This window comes from Salmo trutta, chromosome 14 (genome assembly GCF_901001165.1).
Source record: "Salmo trutta chromosome 14, fSalTru1.1, whole genome shotgun sequence".
In the NCBI taxonomy this organism is placed as follows: Eukaryota; Metazoa; Chordata; class Actinopteri; order Salmoniformes; family Salmonidae; genus Salmo; species Salmo trutta.
Genome location: NC_042970.1, coordinates 75,180,351 through 75,195,088, shown reverse-complemented (window position 1 = coordinate 75,195,088; position 14,738 = coordinate 75,180,351). Strand labels below are relative to the sequence as shown.

General features: G+C 45.0%; 1 protein-coding gene across 1 annotated transcript in view; it reads right to left on the bottom strand.

Annotated features, from left to right (window-relative positions):
• Positions 1-14,059, bottom strand: part of LOC115147873 (zinc finger protein GLIS2) — a gene marked incomplete at its 3' end in the record, with an annotated part of 27,249 nt that extends 13,190 nt beyond the window's left edge. The window contains exon 1 of the mRNA XM_029690138.1: positions 13,007-14,059. The remainder of the gene's footprint in view (positions 1-13,006) is intronic.
• Between the last annotated feature and the right edge of the window lie 679 nt (positions 14,060-14,738).

Here is a 14,738-nt window from a genome sequence, read left to right as displayed (position 1 = left end):
GTCAGGCAGAGATTGTGAGGAGAGGGAGGAGAGATAGCGGAAAAGAGAGAATGGGTCAGGCAGAGATTGTGAGGAGAGGGAGGAGAGATAGCGGAAAAGAGAGCGAGAGAGAGAGAATAAGAGGTGTGAAAAGGGGAATGAACAGATGGATGAATCAGGGAAAGACTTTTAAAAATATTTTTTCTTTATTTTTCATATTTAAACATTTAAAAAATTACCCCCCTTTTCCTCCCCAATTTCATGGTATCCAATTGGTAGTTACAGACTTGTCTCATCACTGCAACTCCCGTAGGGACTCGGGAGAGGTGAAGGTCGAGAGCCGTGCGTCCTCTGAAACACAACCCAACCAAGCCGCACTGCTTCTTGACACAACGTACATCCAACCCGGAAGCCAGCCGCATCAATGTGTGGGAGGAAACACCGTACACCTGGCGACCTGGTCAGTGTGCACTGCACCCGGCCTGCCACAGGAGTCGCTAGTGCGCGATGGGACAATGATATCCCTGCTGGCCAAACCCTCCCCTAACCCGGACAACATTGGGCCAATTGTGCTCAGCCCCATGGGTCTCCCGGTCGCGGCTGGCTGCGACAGAACCTGGACTCGAACCCAGAATCTCTAGTGGCACAGCTAACACTGCGATGCAGTGCCTTAGACCACCGCGCCACTCGGGAGGCCAAAGCGGGGAAAGACACAGAGAATATATAGAGAGAGCAAGAGACAGAGAGAGAGAGAGCGAGAGATGTAGCGAGAGAGTGTGAAGGAAACAGAGAAACCTTACAGAATGGTTATTGAGCTCCAGATCTAGCACCTCTTGGGAGTGGAAGTAGCCTGTAGCCTGTGATGCTAACACTGTGTGACATCACTGTCAACTCTCTCTTTAGAATCATATTTGGGGTGGCAGGTAGTCTAGTGTTTAGAGCGTCGGACCAGTAACCGAAAGGTTGCTAGATTGAATCCCTGAGCTGACAATGTAAAAATCTGTGGTTCTGCCCCTGAATAAGGCAGTTAACCCACTGTTCCACTGTTCCTAGGCCATCATTGTAAATAAGAATTTGTTCTTAACTGACTTGCCTAGTTAAATAAAGATAAAAAAATATTGTATCTTCTTACGAGATGTATTTTCACTCTCTACTTTTCCCTTAATTGTCCAGCCCCTCTCCCTCTTTCTTTCACTCCCTCTCCCTCTCCCTCTCTTTCTTTCACTTCCTAGTTTTTGGGTTCTGTAAATAGTTTTGAGGGTCTCTACTCTCTAGGCTCCACAACAGCCTCCATCCTCAAAGGCCAAGAAAGAAAAACCAGGAAACAAGAGTAGGGTTGTTGCGGTGGCCATATTACCACCATACCGGCAGTCATGAGTCATGACCGCATTAAAATGCCATGTGGCCACTGAGTCATGGTAATCTCTTATGCACTCTGGACATGCGTTGGTACTACCCAACTCACTAACTACCATCAGGTCCTAACAGCCTGGTACTCAGGGCTCTGTTGTCCCTCTAACTACTCTGATGTCAATGCAAATACAATGGAAAATCCCATCAAACACTCATCATTAAAACAGTATTGTGTTTTTAAAAGTCCAAAAGCCTAAGATGTTGTTTCAAAGCCTAACACAATGAAGTGGACGATTAGTCCCAAAAAAAACATAAGCATATTAGAGCTTATGCATACACACAGGCCTATATATGAGTCCAAGCCTGAAATAATAAAACTTAATTAAAATAATGACTGTGCCGTTTTACAATACATAACCTACCGCATATTACGCACGGCAGACAAACATAAGAAAACTGATTTCAGATGTATTTGGCACATAATTGGTCTAGCCTATACTCTAAAATAAAAATGTATTATTATGTAATATTAATTATTATGGACTATACTCCAAAATAAAAATGTATTATTATGTAATATTAATTATTATGGACTGTATTATTATGCACACTGGATAGACTGGTTACTTTAATATTAAAGACAAGATTAAATAGAGTATAGTCTGATGAGTGAGAATATGATCACTTGATGAGTGAACAGCGTGTGCAGCCTGAGGCAAGGAACAGAGCACAAGTTTCTTTTGCAACTTTCTCAAATCATCAAATCAAATGAAATTGTATTTGTCACATGCGCCGAATACAACAGGTAGACCTTACAGTGAAATGCTTACTTACGAGCCCCTAACCAACAGTGTAGTTTCAAAAAATAACAATACAGTTGAGTCTGAAGTTTACATGCACCTTAACCAAATACATTTAAACTCACAATTCCTGACATTTAATCCTAGTAAAAATTCCCTGTCTTAGGTCAGTTAGGATCACCACTTTATTTTAAGAATGTGAAATGTCAGAATAATAGTAGAGAGAATGATTTATTTCAGCTTTTATTTCTTTCATCACATTCCCAGTGGGTAGGAAGTTTACATACACTCAATTAGTATTTGGTAGCATTGCCTTTAAATTGTTTAACTTGGGTCAAACGTTTCGGGTAGCCTTCCACAAGCTTCCCACAATAAGTTGGGTGAATTTTGGCCCATTCCTCCTGACAGAGCTGGTGTAACTGAGTCAGCTTTGTAGGCCTCCTTGCTCGCACACGCTTTTTCAGTTCTGCCCACAAATTTTCTATGGGATTGAGGTCAGGGCTTTGTGATGGCCACTCTAATACCTTGACTTTGTTGTCCTTAAGACACATGTCACAACTTTGGAAGTATGCTTGGGGTCATTGTCCATTTGGAAGACCCATTTTTTAATTTTTTTATTTCACCTTTATTTAACCAGGTAGGCTAGTTGAGAACAAGTTCTCATTTACAACTGCGACCTGGCCAAGATAAAGCAAAGCAGTGTGACACAGACAACAACACAGAGTTACACATGGAATAAACAAGCGTACAGTCAATAACACAATAAACAAGTCAATGACACAGTAGAAAAAATAGAAAGTCTATATACAGTGTGTGCAAAAGGCATGAGGAGGTAGGCAATAAATAGGCCATAGGAGCGAATAATTACAATTTAGCAGATTAACACTGGAGTGATACATGAGCATATGATGATGTGCAAGTAGAAATACTCGTGTGCAAAAGAGCAGAAAAGTAAATAAAATAAAAACAGTATGGGGATGAGGTAGGTAGATTGGGTGGCCAATTTACAGATGGACTATGTACAGCTGCAGCGATCGGTTAGCAGCTCAGGTAGCTGATGTTTAAAGTTGGTGAGGGAAATAAAAGTCTCCAACTTCAGAGATTTTTGCAATTCGTTCCAGTCACTGGCAGCAGAGAAATGGAAGGAAAGGCGGCCAAATGAGGTGTTGGCTTTGGGGATGATCAGTGAGATATACCTGCTGGAGCGCGTGCTACGGGTGTTGCTATGGTGACCAGTGAGCTGAGATAAGGCAGAGCTTTACCTAGCATAGACTTATAGATGACCTGGAGCCAGTGGGTCTGGCGATGAATATGTAGCAAGGGCCAGCCAACTGGAGCATACAGGTCGCAGTGGTGGGTAGTATAAGGTGATTTGGTAACAAAACGGATGACACTGTGATAGACTGCATCCAGTTTGCTGAGTAGAGTAATGGAAGCTATTTTGTAGATGACATCGCCGAAGTCGAGGATCGGTAGAATAGTCAGTTTTACTAGGGTAAATTTGGCGGCGTGAGTGAAGGAGGCTTTGTTGCGAAATAGAAAGCCGATTCTAGATTTGATTTTGGATTGGAGATGTTTAATATGAGTCTGGAAGGAGAGTTTACAGTCTAACCAGACACCTAGGTATTTATAGTTGTCCACATATTCTAGGTCGGAAGCGTCCAGGGTGGTGATGCTAGTCGGGTGGGCAGGTGCTGGCAGCGAAAGGTTGAAAAGCATGCATTTGGTTTTACTAGCGTTTAAGAGCAGTTGGAGGCCAAGGAAGGAGTGTTGTATGGCATTGAAGCTCGTTTGGAGGTTTGTTAGCACAGTGTCCAAGGAAGGGCCAGAAGTATACAGAATGGTGTCGTCTGCGTAGAGGTGGATCAGGGAATCGCCCGCAGCAAGAGCGACATCATTGATATATACAGAGAAAAGAGTCAGCCCGAGAATTGAACCCTGTGGTACCCCCATAGAGACTGCCAAAGGTCCGGACAACATGCCCTCCGATTTGACACACTGAACTCTGTCTGCAAAGTAGTTGGTGAACCAGGCGAGGCAGTCATTAGAAAAACCAAGGGTATTGAGTCTACCGATAAGAATACGGTGATTGACAGAGTCAAAAGCCTTGGCCAGGTCGATGAATACGGCTGCACAGTACTGTCTTTTATCGATGGTGGTTATGATATCGTTTAGTACCTTGAGAGTGACTGAGGTGCACCCGTGACCAGTTCGGAAACCGGATTGCACAGCGGAAAATGTACGGTGGGATTCAAAATGGTCAGTGATCTGTTGATTAACTTGGCTTTCGAAGACTTTAGATAGGCAGGATGGAAATAGGTCTGTAACAGTTTGGGTCTAGGGTGTCACCCCCTTTGAAGAGGGGGATGACCGCAGCAGCTTTCCAATCTTTAGGGATCTCGGACGATACGAAAGAGAGGTTGAACAGGCTGGTAATAGGGGTTGCAACAATGTCGGCGGATAGTTTTAGAAAGAGAGGGTCCAGATTGTCAAGCCCAGCTGATTTGTACGGGTCCAGGTTTTGCAGCTCTTTCAGAACATCTGCTATCTGGATTTGGGTGAAGGAGAAACTGGGGAGGCTTGGGCGAATAGCTGCGGGGGGGGGGGGGGGGGGGGGGGTAGAGCTGTTGGCTGGGGTTGGAGTAGCCAGGAGGAAGACATGGCCAGCCGTTGAGAAATGCTTATTGAAATTTTCGATTATCAAGGATTTATCGTTGGTGACCGTATTACCTAGCCTCAGTGCAGTGGGCAGCTGGGAGCTGGGATTTGCAACCAAGCTTTAACTTCCTGACTGATGTCTTGAGATGTTGCTTCAATTTATCCACATAATTTTCCTTCCTCATGATGCCAGCTATTTTGTGAAGCGCACCAGTCCCTCCTGCAGCAAAGCACCCCCACAACATGACACTGCCACCCCATGCTTCACGGTTGGGATGGTGTTCTTCGGCTTGCGAGCATCCCCCTTTTTCCTCCAAACATAACGATGGTCATTATGGCCAACAGCTCTATTTCTGTTTCATCAGACCAGAGAACATTTCTCCAAAAAGTACGATCTTTGTCCCCATGTGCAGTTGCAAACTGTAGTCTGGCTTTTTTATGGCGGTTTTGGAGCAGTGGCTTCTTCCTTGCTGAGCGGCCTTTCAGGTTATGTCGATATAGGACTCGTTTTACTGTGGATATACATACTTTTGTACACGTTTCCTCCAGCATCTTCACAAGGTCCTTTGCTGTTGTTCTGGGATTGATTTACACTTTTCGCACCAAAGTACGTTCATCTCTGGGAGACAGAACGCGTCTCCTTCCTGACAGGTATGACGGCTGCGTGGTCCCATGGTGTTTATACTTGGGTACTATTGTTTGTACAGATGAACGTGGTACCAGGCGTTTGGAAATTGCTCCGAAGGATGAACCAGACTTGTGGAGGTCTACAATTTTTGGGCTGATTTCTTTTGATTTTCCCATGATGTCAAGCAAAGAGGCACTGAGTTTGAAGGTAGGCCTTGAAATACATCCACAGGTACACCTCCAATTGACTCAAATTATGTCAATCAGCCTATCAGAAGCTTCTAAAGCCATGACATCATTTTCTGGAATTTTCCAAGCTGTTTAAAGACACAGTTAACTTAGTGTATGTAAACTCCTGACCCACTGGAATTGTGATTCAGTGAAATAATCTGTCTGTAAACAATTGTTGGAAAAATTACTTGTGTCATTGTCACGTTCTTCAAAAGGACGGGACCAAGGCGCAGCGTGTGTTGAGTTCCACATCTTTATTAGTAGTGAAACTTCCAGAAAAACAATAAACCAACAACGAAACGTGAAATCAGTGGTGCAACATGCACAACACAAAAACAATATCCCACAACCCAGGTGGGAACAATGGAGAACTTAGAGACAACGAGAATCAGCTGCCTCTAATTGGGAACCATACAACAAAAACAAACATAGATATAGGAAAACTAGAACACCCCCCCTAGTCACTCCCTGACCTACAACACCATAGAGAACCCAGAGGGCTCTCTATGGTCAGGGCGTGCACAAAGTAGATGTCCTAACCGACTTGACAAAACTATAGTTTGTTAACAAGAAATTTGTGGAGTGGTTGAAAAACGAGTTTTAATGACTCCAACCTAAGTGTATGTAAACATCTGACTTCAACTGTATTTACAGGGGGGTGCCGGTACAGAGATAATGTGCGGGGGCACCAGTTAGTTGAGGTAGTATGTACATGTAGGTAGAGTTAACTAACCTATAGTTGCATCATGCAGCCTACATATGTTTTGATTCCTAAGACATTCTAAAGTTTGTTTGCCAAATAACTCTAAATGTAGCATTTAGGACCTGTTTCGAATTATCACTTTTACACTCAACATAGTCACTTTATATGCGCACTCGCTCCAGAATGGTAAAAATATCCTTTCTATTTATTCAGCTAAGTTCAATTATATTCTTCTTACTATAAAATCATATAATATAAAATAATGGCATGGGACTTATAAGCATGTCTTTTCAGCTAAATGAACAAGCCTACAGCCTATGCCATGGCACATTGCCTGATAATATCAGAATGTTTCTTTAGACCTGTCTAAAATAAATAATGGATTTATTGTGATGGTGTATATTAAATAGATTTATTAGACTTTTTGTAAATATAGATGTTCCAAAGGCTTGTCTCAGCTGTTTGTATGTGTGGAGGCCTGGAGATGTTAAACATGTTTATGTTAATTAACGGTCAATTAACATGAGACCATCAGTCTTTTACATGACAATAACCGGCTGACAAAAAGTCATGATTGCCACAGCCCAGCAAGATCAAGGGAGAGAGAGAAAGTCTGAGGGAGAGAGAAAGTATGAGGGAGAGAGAAAGTCTGAGGGAGAGAGAAAGTCTGAGGGAGAGAGAAAGTATGAGGGAGAGAGAAAGTATGAGGGAGAGAGAGAAAGTCTGAGGGAGAGAGAAAGTATGAGGGAGAGAGAAAGTATGAGGGAGAGAGAAAGTATGAGGGAGAGAGAAAGTATGAGGGAGAGAGAAAGTATGAGGGAGAAAGTATGAGGGAGAGAGAAAGTCTGAGGGAGAGAGAAAGTATGAGGGAGAGAGAAAGTATGAGGAGAGAGAAAGTATGAGGGAGAGAGAAAGTCTGAGGGAGAGAGAAAGTATGAGGGAGAGAGAAAGTCTGAGGGAGAGAGAAAGTCTGAGGGAGAGAGAAAGTCTGAGGGAGAGAGAAAGTATGAGGGAGAGAGAAAGTATGAGGGAGAGAGAAAGTATGAGGGAGAGAGAAAGGACGAGAGAGAACACATGAGGGGAGAGAAAGAAGCGGAGAGGTGGGTGAGGAGGGAGGAAAGAGGGAGGAGATGCGGAATTCCGTCTGTTTGTTTTGGAAGTGAACACACAGACTCACGGCTCTGTGGAGAATAAAGGAAAGAGGGATGTTTTTTTCTTTTTAGAAAAGAGGGATGGAGAGAGGGATGTGTGGGTTGGGGGTCGGGGGTGACCAGGGGCCCTCATAGATGTATGGAGTCACACAGGTGGTGTTGTCCATACTGGGGGAAACCATGTGTGTGTATCGTGTGTGTGTCGTGTGTGTGTCATGGTGTGTGTGTGTGTGTGTGTGTGTGTGTGTGTGTGTGTGTGTGTGTGTGTGTGTGTTTACCTGTGTGCATGTGTTTGTGTATCAGCTGTTCTGAGTATGCATGTGTTTGTTCGTTCATGCATGAGTGTTTGTTAATATGTGTGTCTTGAATCTATGCATACATATGTGTGTGTATACAGTATATCTGCAGTGTCTGTGTATACAGTATATCTGCAGTATGTGTGCGTATACAGTATATCTGCAGTATGTGAGTATACAGTATATGTGTGTCTGCAGTAGGCTGTGTGTGCATATAAAGTATATCTGCAGTATGTGAGTATACAGTATATCTGCAGTATGTGTGTGTCTGCAGTAGGCTGTGTGTGCGTGATTCCCCGGCCCATCCAGACCTACACAGAGAGAGAGAGAGAGAGAGAGAGAGAGAGAGAGAGAGAGAGAGAGAGAGAGAGAGAGAGAGAGAGAGAGAGAGAGAGAGAGAGAGAGAGAGAGAGAGAGAGAGAGAGAGAGAGAGAAAGGAGGTGAATAAGACATTCCTGGGGGGAGCAGAGAGAGGCAGTCGTTAGTGGTTAGAGTCTAACGGGCGAAAAATGCCTGGTCTGAGCCCAGCCAGACTAGAGCCAGAGTACACACACACAGCCAGAATAGAGCCAGAGTACACACACACAGCCAGACTAGAGCCAGAGTACACACACACAGCCAGAATAGAGCCAGAGTACACACACACAGCCAGACTAGAGCCAGAGTACACACACACAGCCAGACTAGAGCTAGAGTACACACACACAGCCAGACTAGAGCCAGAGTACACACACACAGCCAGACTAGAGCTAGAGTACACACACACACAGTCAGACTAGAGCCAGAGTACACACACACAGCCAGACTAGAGCCAGAGTACACACACACAGCCAGACTAGAGCTAGAGTACACACACACAGCCAGACTAGAGCCAGAGTACACACACACAGCCAGACTAGAGCTAGAGTACACACACACAGCCAGACTAGAGCCAGAGTACACACACACAGCCAGACTAGAGCTGGAGTTAGAGGGAGGCCAGCTTTCCCCACTCTAACTGTGTGTGTGTGTGTGTGTGTGCGTGCGTGCGTGCGTGCAGCTATGGGGAGTAGAGTAGTGGGGAAGGTTTTCATAACTAGCTAGAGTTAAACCCGTTGAACTCTCATGTACAAACAGGGGCAGTCAAAGACAACACAGGGCTTACCCAGCACGGCACGGCTCCAAGGGGTCCTTTTGCTATATCACACACACCGTTCCCCCAGGACTTTGCTATATCACACACACGGTTCCCCCCCCAGGACTTTGCTATATCACACACACGGTTCCCCAGGACTTTGCTATATCACACACACGGTTCCCCCAGGACTTTGCTATATCACACACACGGTTCCCCCCAGGACTTTGCTATATCACACACACGGTTCCCCCCAGGACTTTGCTATATCACACACACGGTTCCCCCAGGACTTTGCTATATCACACACACGGTTCCCCCAGGACTTTGCTATATCACACACACGGTTCCCCCAGGACTTTGCTTTATCACACACACGGTTCCCCCAGGACTTTGCTATATCACACACACCGTTCCCCCCAGGACTTTGCTATATCACACACACCGTTCCCCCCAGGACTTTGCTATATCACACACACCGTTCCCCCAGGACTTTGCTATATCACACACACGGTTCCCCCAGGACTTTGCTATATCACACACACCGTTCCCCTAGGACTTTGCTTTATCACACACACGGTTCCCCCCAGGACTTTGCTATAGCTTGTATAGGAGTATATAGAGTTGGCAAGGGGTTGCTACGCACATCCACATGTTCATGTGCAAGCTCTAACACGTACCCTTACACACACACATTGTTGTTTCTAAGCTGTAGACTTGGGCGGTATACTGTATATACCGTATACCGGGGTATTTTGACATTTTTAATACCGGGCCCCCAAAAGTTTGGGGGTGCGTGCTGCGCCACTGCTTAAGTTAACTATCTAAGATGTGCTAAATACATGATATCCAGCTCAGGCTCCAGCTATGCATTGGGTTTGCTAACTTGCTAGCTAAGTGTCTAGCTTGCAAGACCAAGCTTCTTGTTTACAGCAAAGACAACTAATCCCCTCCTGGATCAATATTATTTGTATTTTTTACGTTTGGAAAGAAATAGCGCCCTTTGTGTGCACTGCCGGTAATACCTTATATCCCGGTATGGTACAGGAACGGTATGAAGGTATGAAAATCTGTATACCGCTTGACCCTACTAAGCACATTCATGAGTGTACTCATGGGCCATTCACACTTCACACGCGTTTTACACACACACACAGACACACACACACAGACACACACACACACACACACACACACACACACACACACACACACACACACACACACACACACACACACACACACACACACACACACTGAGTCTTCCTTTTTCCTATATGTTCTCATCATGGCTGTCCTGTCCTCTCATCACCGAGTTAGTCAGTCTGGTGAGGTCCAGAAAGTTAATCTGGTGAGGTCCAGTTAGTCAGTCTGGTGAGGTCCAGAAAGTTAATCTGGTGAGGTCCAGTTAGTCAGTCTGGTGAGGTCCAGTTAGTCAGTCTGGTGAGGTCCAGAAAGTTAATCTGGTGAGGTCCAGTTAGTCAGTCAGGTGAGGTCCAGTTAGTCAGTCTGGTGAGGTCCAGTTAGTTCATCTGGTGAGGTCCAGATAGTCAGTCTAGTGAGTTCCAGTAGTCAGTCTGGTGAGGTCCAGTTAGTTAATCTGGTGAGGTCCTGTTAGTCAGTCTGGTGAGGTCCAGTTAGTCAGTCTAGTGAGGTCCAGTTAGTTAATCTGGTGAGGTCTAGTTAGTCAGTCTGGTGAGGTCCAGTTAGTCAGTCTGGTGAGGTCCAGAAAGTTAATCTGGTGAGGTCCAGTTAGTCAGTCAGGTGAGGTCCAGTTAGTCAGTCTGGTGAGGTCCAGTTAGTTCATCTGGTGAGGTCCAGATAGTCAGTCTAGTGAGTTCCAGTAGTCAGTCTGGTGAGGTCCAGTTAGTTAATCTGGTGAGGTCCTGTTAGTCAGTCTGGTGAGGTCCAGTTAGTCAGTCTAGTGAGGTCCAGTTAGTTAATCTGGTGAGGTCTAGTTAGTCAGTCTGGTGAGGTCCAGTTAGTCAGTCTGGTGAGGTCTAGTTAGTCAGTCTGGTGAGGTCCAGTTAGTCAGACTGGTGAGGTCCAGTAGTCAGTCTGGTGATGTCCAGTTAGTCAGTCTAGTGAGGTCCAGTTAGTTAATCTAGTGAGGTCCAGTTAGTCAGTCTGGTGAGGTCCAGTTAGTCAGTCTGGTGAGGTCCAGTTAGTTAATCTGGTGAGGTCCAGTTAGTCAGTCTGGTGAGGTCCTGTTAGTCAGTCTGGTGAGGTCCAGTTAGTCAGTCTGGTGAGGTCCAGTAGTCAGTCTGGTGAGGTCCAGTGAGTTAATCTGGTGAGTTCCAGTTAGTTAATCTACTGAGGTCCAGTTAGTCAGTCTAGTGAGGTCCAGTAGTCAGTCTGGTGAGATCCAGTTAGTCAGTCTAGTGAGGTCCAGTTAGTTAATCAGGTGAGGTCCAGTTAGTCAGTCTGGTGAGGTCCAGTTAGTCAGTCTAGTGAGATCCAGTTAGTTAATCTAGTGAGGTTCAGTTAGTCAGTCTGGTGAGGTCCAGTTAGTTAATCTGGTGAGGTCCAGTTAGTCAGTCTGGTGAGGTCCAGTAGAGTCAGACTAGTGAGGTCCAGTTAGTCAGTCTGGTGAGGTCCAGTAGAGTCAGACTAGTGAGGTCCAGTTAGTCAGTCTAGTGAGGTCCAGTAGTCAGTCTGGTAAGGTCCAGTTAGGCAGTCTGGTGAGGTCCAGTTAGTCAGTCTAGTGAGGTCCAGTTAGTTAGTCTGGTGAGGTCCAGTCCAGAGAGCTTTCTCCTTTCTGTGATCGCTGCTGGATTGTATTATGATATTATTTTCCCACTGTCTCTTTCTCTGTGTGTGCGGTGGTGGTGGTGTTACAGTCCCGTTGCATCATAGCTTCTTAAGGGCCGCTTTGTCTCCAAGAGGCCTGGAACTAGGCCCTCTCTTTTCCTGCTGTGGTGATGGTGGGTGTATCTGCGTATTGTATCTAGCTCCCCTCAGACTCCTTTTGCACTGTGTGTGTGAGAGTGTGAGTCTGAGTGTGTGTGTGGTCAAAGTAAGGGCCAGTCATCTTTATTATTGGCCCACAATAGACAAGATGTAAGATTCCTGAAACCTCTGTGTGGGCATAACACACACACTTATCAGTACATTGACAAGGACTCCCACTGGACACAGACGTCAATTCAACATCTATTCCACATTGGTTCAACGTATTTCATTGAAATGACATGGAAACATCTTTGATTCAAGTAGTGGGTGCCCAGTGGGCTGGTTGTCCAACCAAACAAGTTCCCAGTGTTTCACTGTGACCTTTAGGGCTAATCTCATTATCTCCTTCTGGTTAGTGTTAAAAAACCCAACTCTTTGTACACTTTAACTGGATTTAGGCTACAAACTCTATCACTCCAAATGTCTCATATAGGCCTACCACTAAACTCACTGCAATCTAATCTAATGTTCTGGAACTAGGGCCTGTACTATAGTAGGCTTACTCAACAATTTTTATTTGAGAGACATTTTGGAAAGGCCATTGTTGAAAATAAATTGCACACCATGGCACATCATGAATATATTAATGTGATGTCACATAGGGTCACAGTCAGGGTAGGTTAGGTCGTGAACGGTCTATCACTATTGCACTATTGCGCACCATTCCGATTGGTTAGATTTCATCTAGTCTGTGACAGACCGTTCATCATGTCACACATATGTAGCCCCCATGTCATTGTTCTCGATAAGGCAGCCTGTGGTGAGATGTTAAAGGAACGAATATGGGATGTTGGATACAATATCAAATGTGGCATTTAGGCTACACAGGGAAAATAATATGGTGTCCAGACATGTCAGACGGACAACATAACGGACCGTGACATCCAGTCTAGACCGATAACCGGCCACGAGCATCTTATGTCGGTGCCCTTAATCAGAGACAATTTCAACCAAATTTCCCACAGGTGCCGAATTTATCAAATCTACGTAGTCTACAAATATAGTAGTTTGCATACATTACCACAACGAAATTACAGTAGCCTGGGAGGCTATAGGGGAATAAAGGACACATTCGCAAAAGAAAAATCTGTCATGGACTCCCATGGGAGAACATGGATGTCTGAGTGTCTGTGTGTGTTTACCTTTGATAAAAGCCTTGTCTCCACTGGACGCGAACGTATAGTATCCTTGTCGGCTCTCCTCGTTGGATGTCTCCTCTACTGTCACTTCTCAGTATCTCCTTGATGTGCACACAACCGTTTCAAACGGTTGATAGGCTACAGAAGGGTGTCTATTCAAGAGACAAGTTTAGTAGGAGCTTGTCGAGCCTTTGTCGATAGAATATAATGTATCTATAACAGACTGTACGGAAAATAAAGACATAAAAACCCACCCCAAAGGAGTCCGTTCGTTCTACTGCTATATTTCTTTACAAATAGGCCTAGCTTGTCGCAAAAATAATCATCTGTTTTTCTGCAAGTATGGAAATCCACGACGCACTGGAAAAAACAAGTCCAGCAGAAAAAAAACTTTGCTTTACAGAGTCTCGAAAACAAACTGAGCCTCGTGTCAATAACCACAACACTGTTAGGAAATAATGTCAACAGTGACATTCGTCAAATAGCCTATGTTAGGATAAAAGATAGCTTCAAGTTTGCGCTCTTGGATAGAATGTGCATCGCTTAGTTACGACGCTAGTCAACTGCCTTCTCGGTAGGCGGTCATCCCCCTAGTTGTCTTTTTAGAAGAGGGCGAGGGGTGTCATCGGTCTATGTGGGTGCGCAGCTAACCAGCGAGATGGAGAGAGGGAGAGGAGGTGGTGGTCGCTGGCAGATTTGGATCCTGTCTGTTTTCTCTTTCCTTCCTCCCTTCCACCGTTCTCTTCCAGCGGTTGTCTCTCACGATTTCTACTCCAATCGTCTGCTTGCCTCAGCTGAGCCGTGCGTGGCTCTCTGTCTTTCTATTCTCTCTTTCTCCCTCTCTTTCTCTTTTTTTCCGGCTACACCCCTCAGCAGGAGACGTGACTGTGTGGTTTCAGCCTCCCCGTGGTCGTCTGCTGTGTACGTAGACAGACCAAGACCCAGTCCAGCCCATATTCCCCCACGCAGCCACCACCACTCCTCTGTTCGGTAACAGACCCTAGCAGCCTACCTCTTCCAGCTCAGCGCATGTCTCCCTTGCCTTCGCGGTCCCGCCTATCACTTCCGAACACGGAGGTTGTCCTCGGCTCATTTCCAACCTTTCCTTCAAGTCTCTCGCTTTCTCATCTCTCTCTCTCTCTCAATTCAATTCAAAGGGCTTTATTGACATGGGAAACATATATTTACATTGCCAATGCAAGTGGAATAGATAATAAACAAAGGTGAAATATACTATCAGAAAACATTACACTCACAAAAGAAAACACGTGAGTGAAAGCACGCATCTCTCACAGATATTCTCTATTTCTCCGTTTCACAGCTGACTCCCCCCTTTCTTCATCTCTCTCTCTCTCTCTCTCACTCACACACACACACACACACACACTTCTTCTCCTGAAGAAGGCACAGTGATGCCGAAACGTTGGTGATTTACTCAATAAATTACTGGAACTTTATATATAGTGTGCGACTCTTTTTATTTTTATAGCTTACAGTTTATCCGCCGTTAGTCAGCCCCTCTAGATAAAATACATGTGTCTGTGTGTGCACCAGCTCATGTTTTGTATTCGACATAATAGGTTATTGAAATACCTGCATACTTATACAGTTAAAAAAATGTTTGGGGTGCACACTTTGGGTGGTCACTAGTTTCCACAGCCACAAAGTCATAATTATGGCTAAACCCTGCCTATTTCTTTAAACCTAACCCTAACCTGAAACCTAACCTTAACCT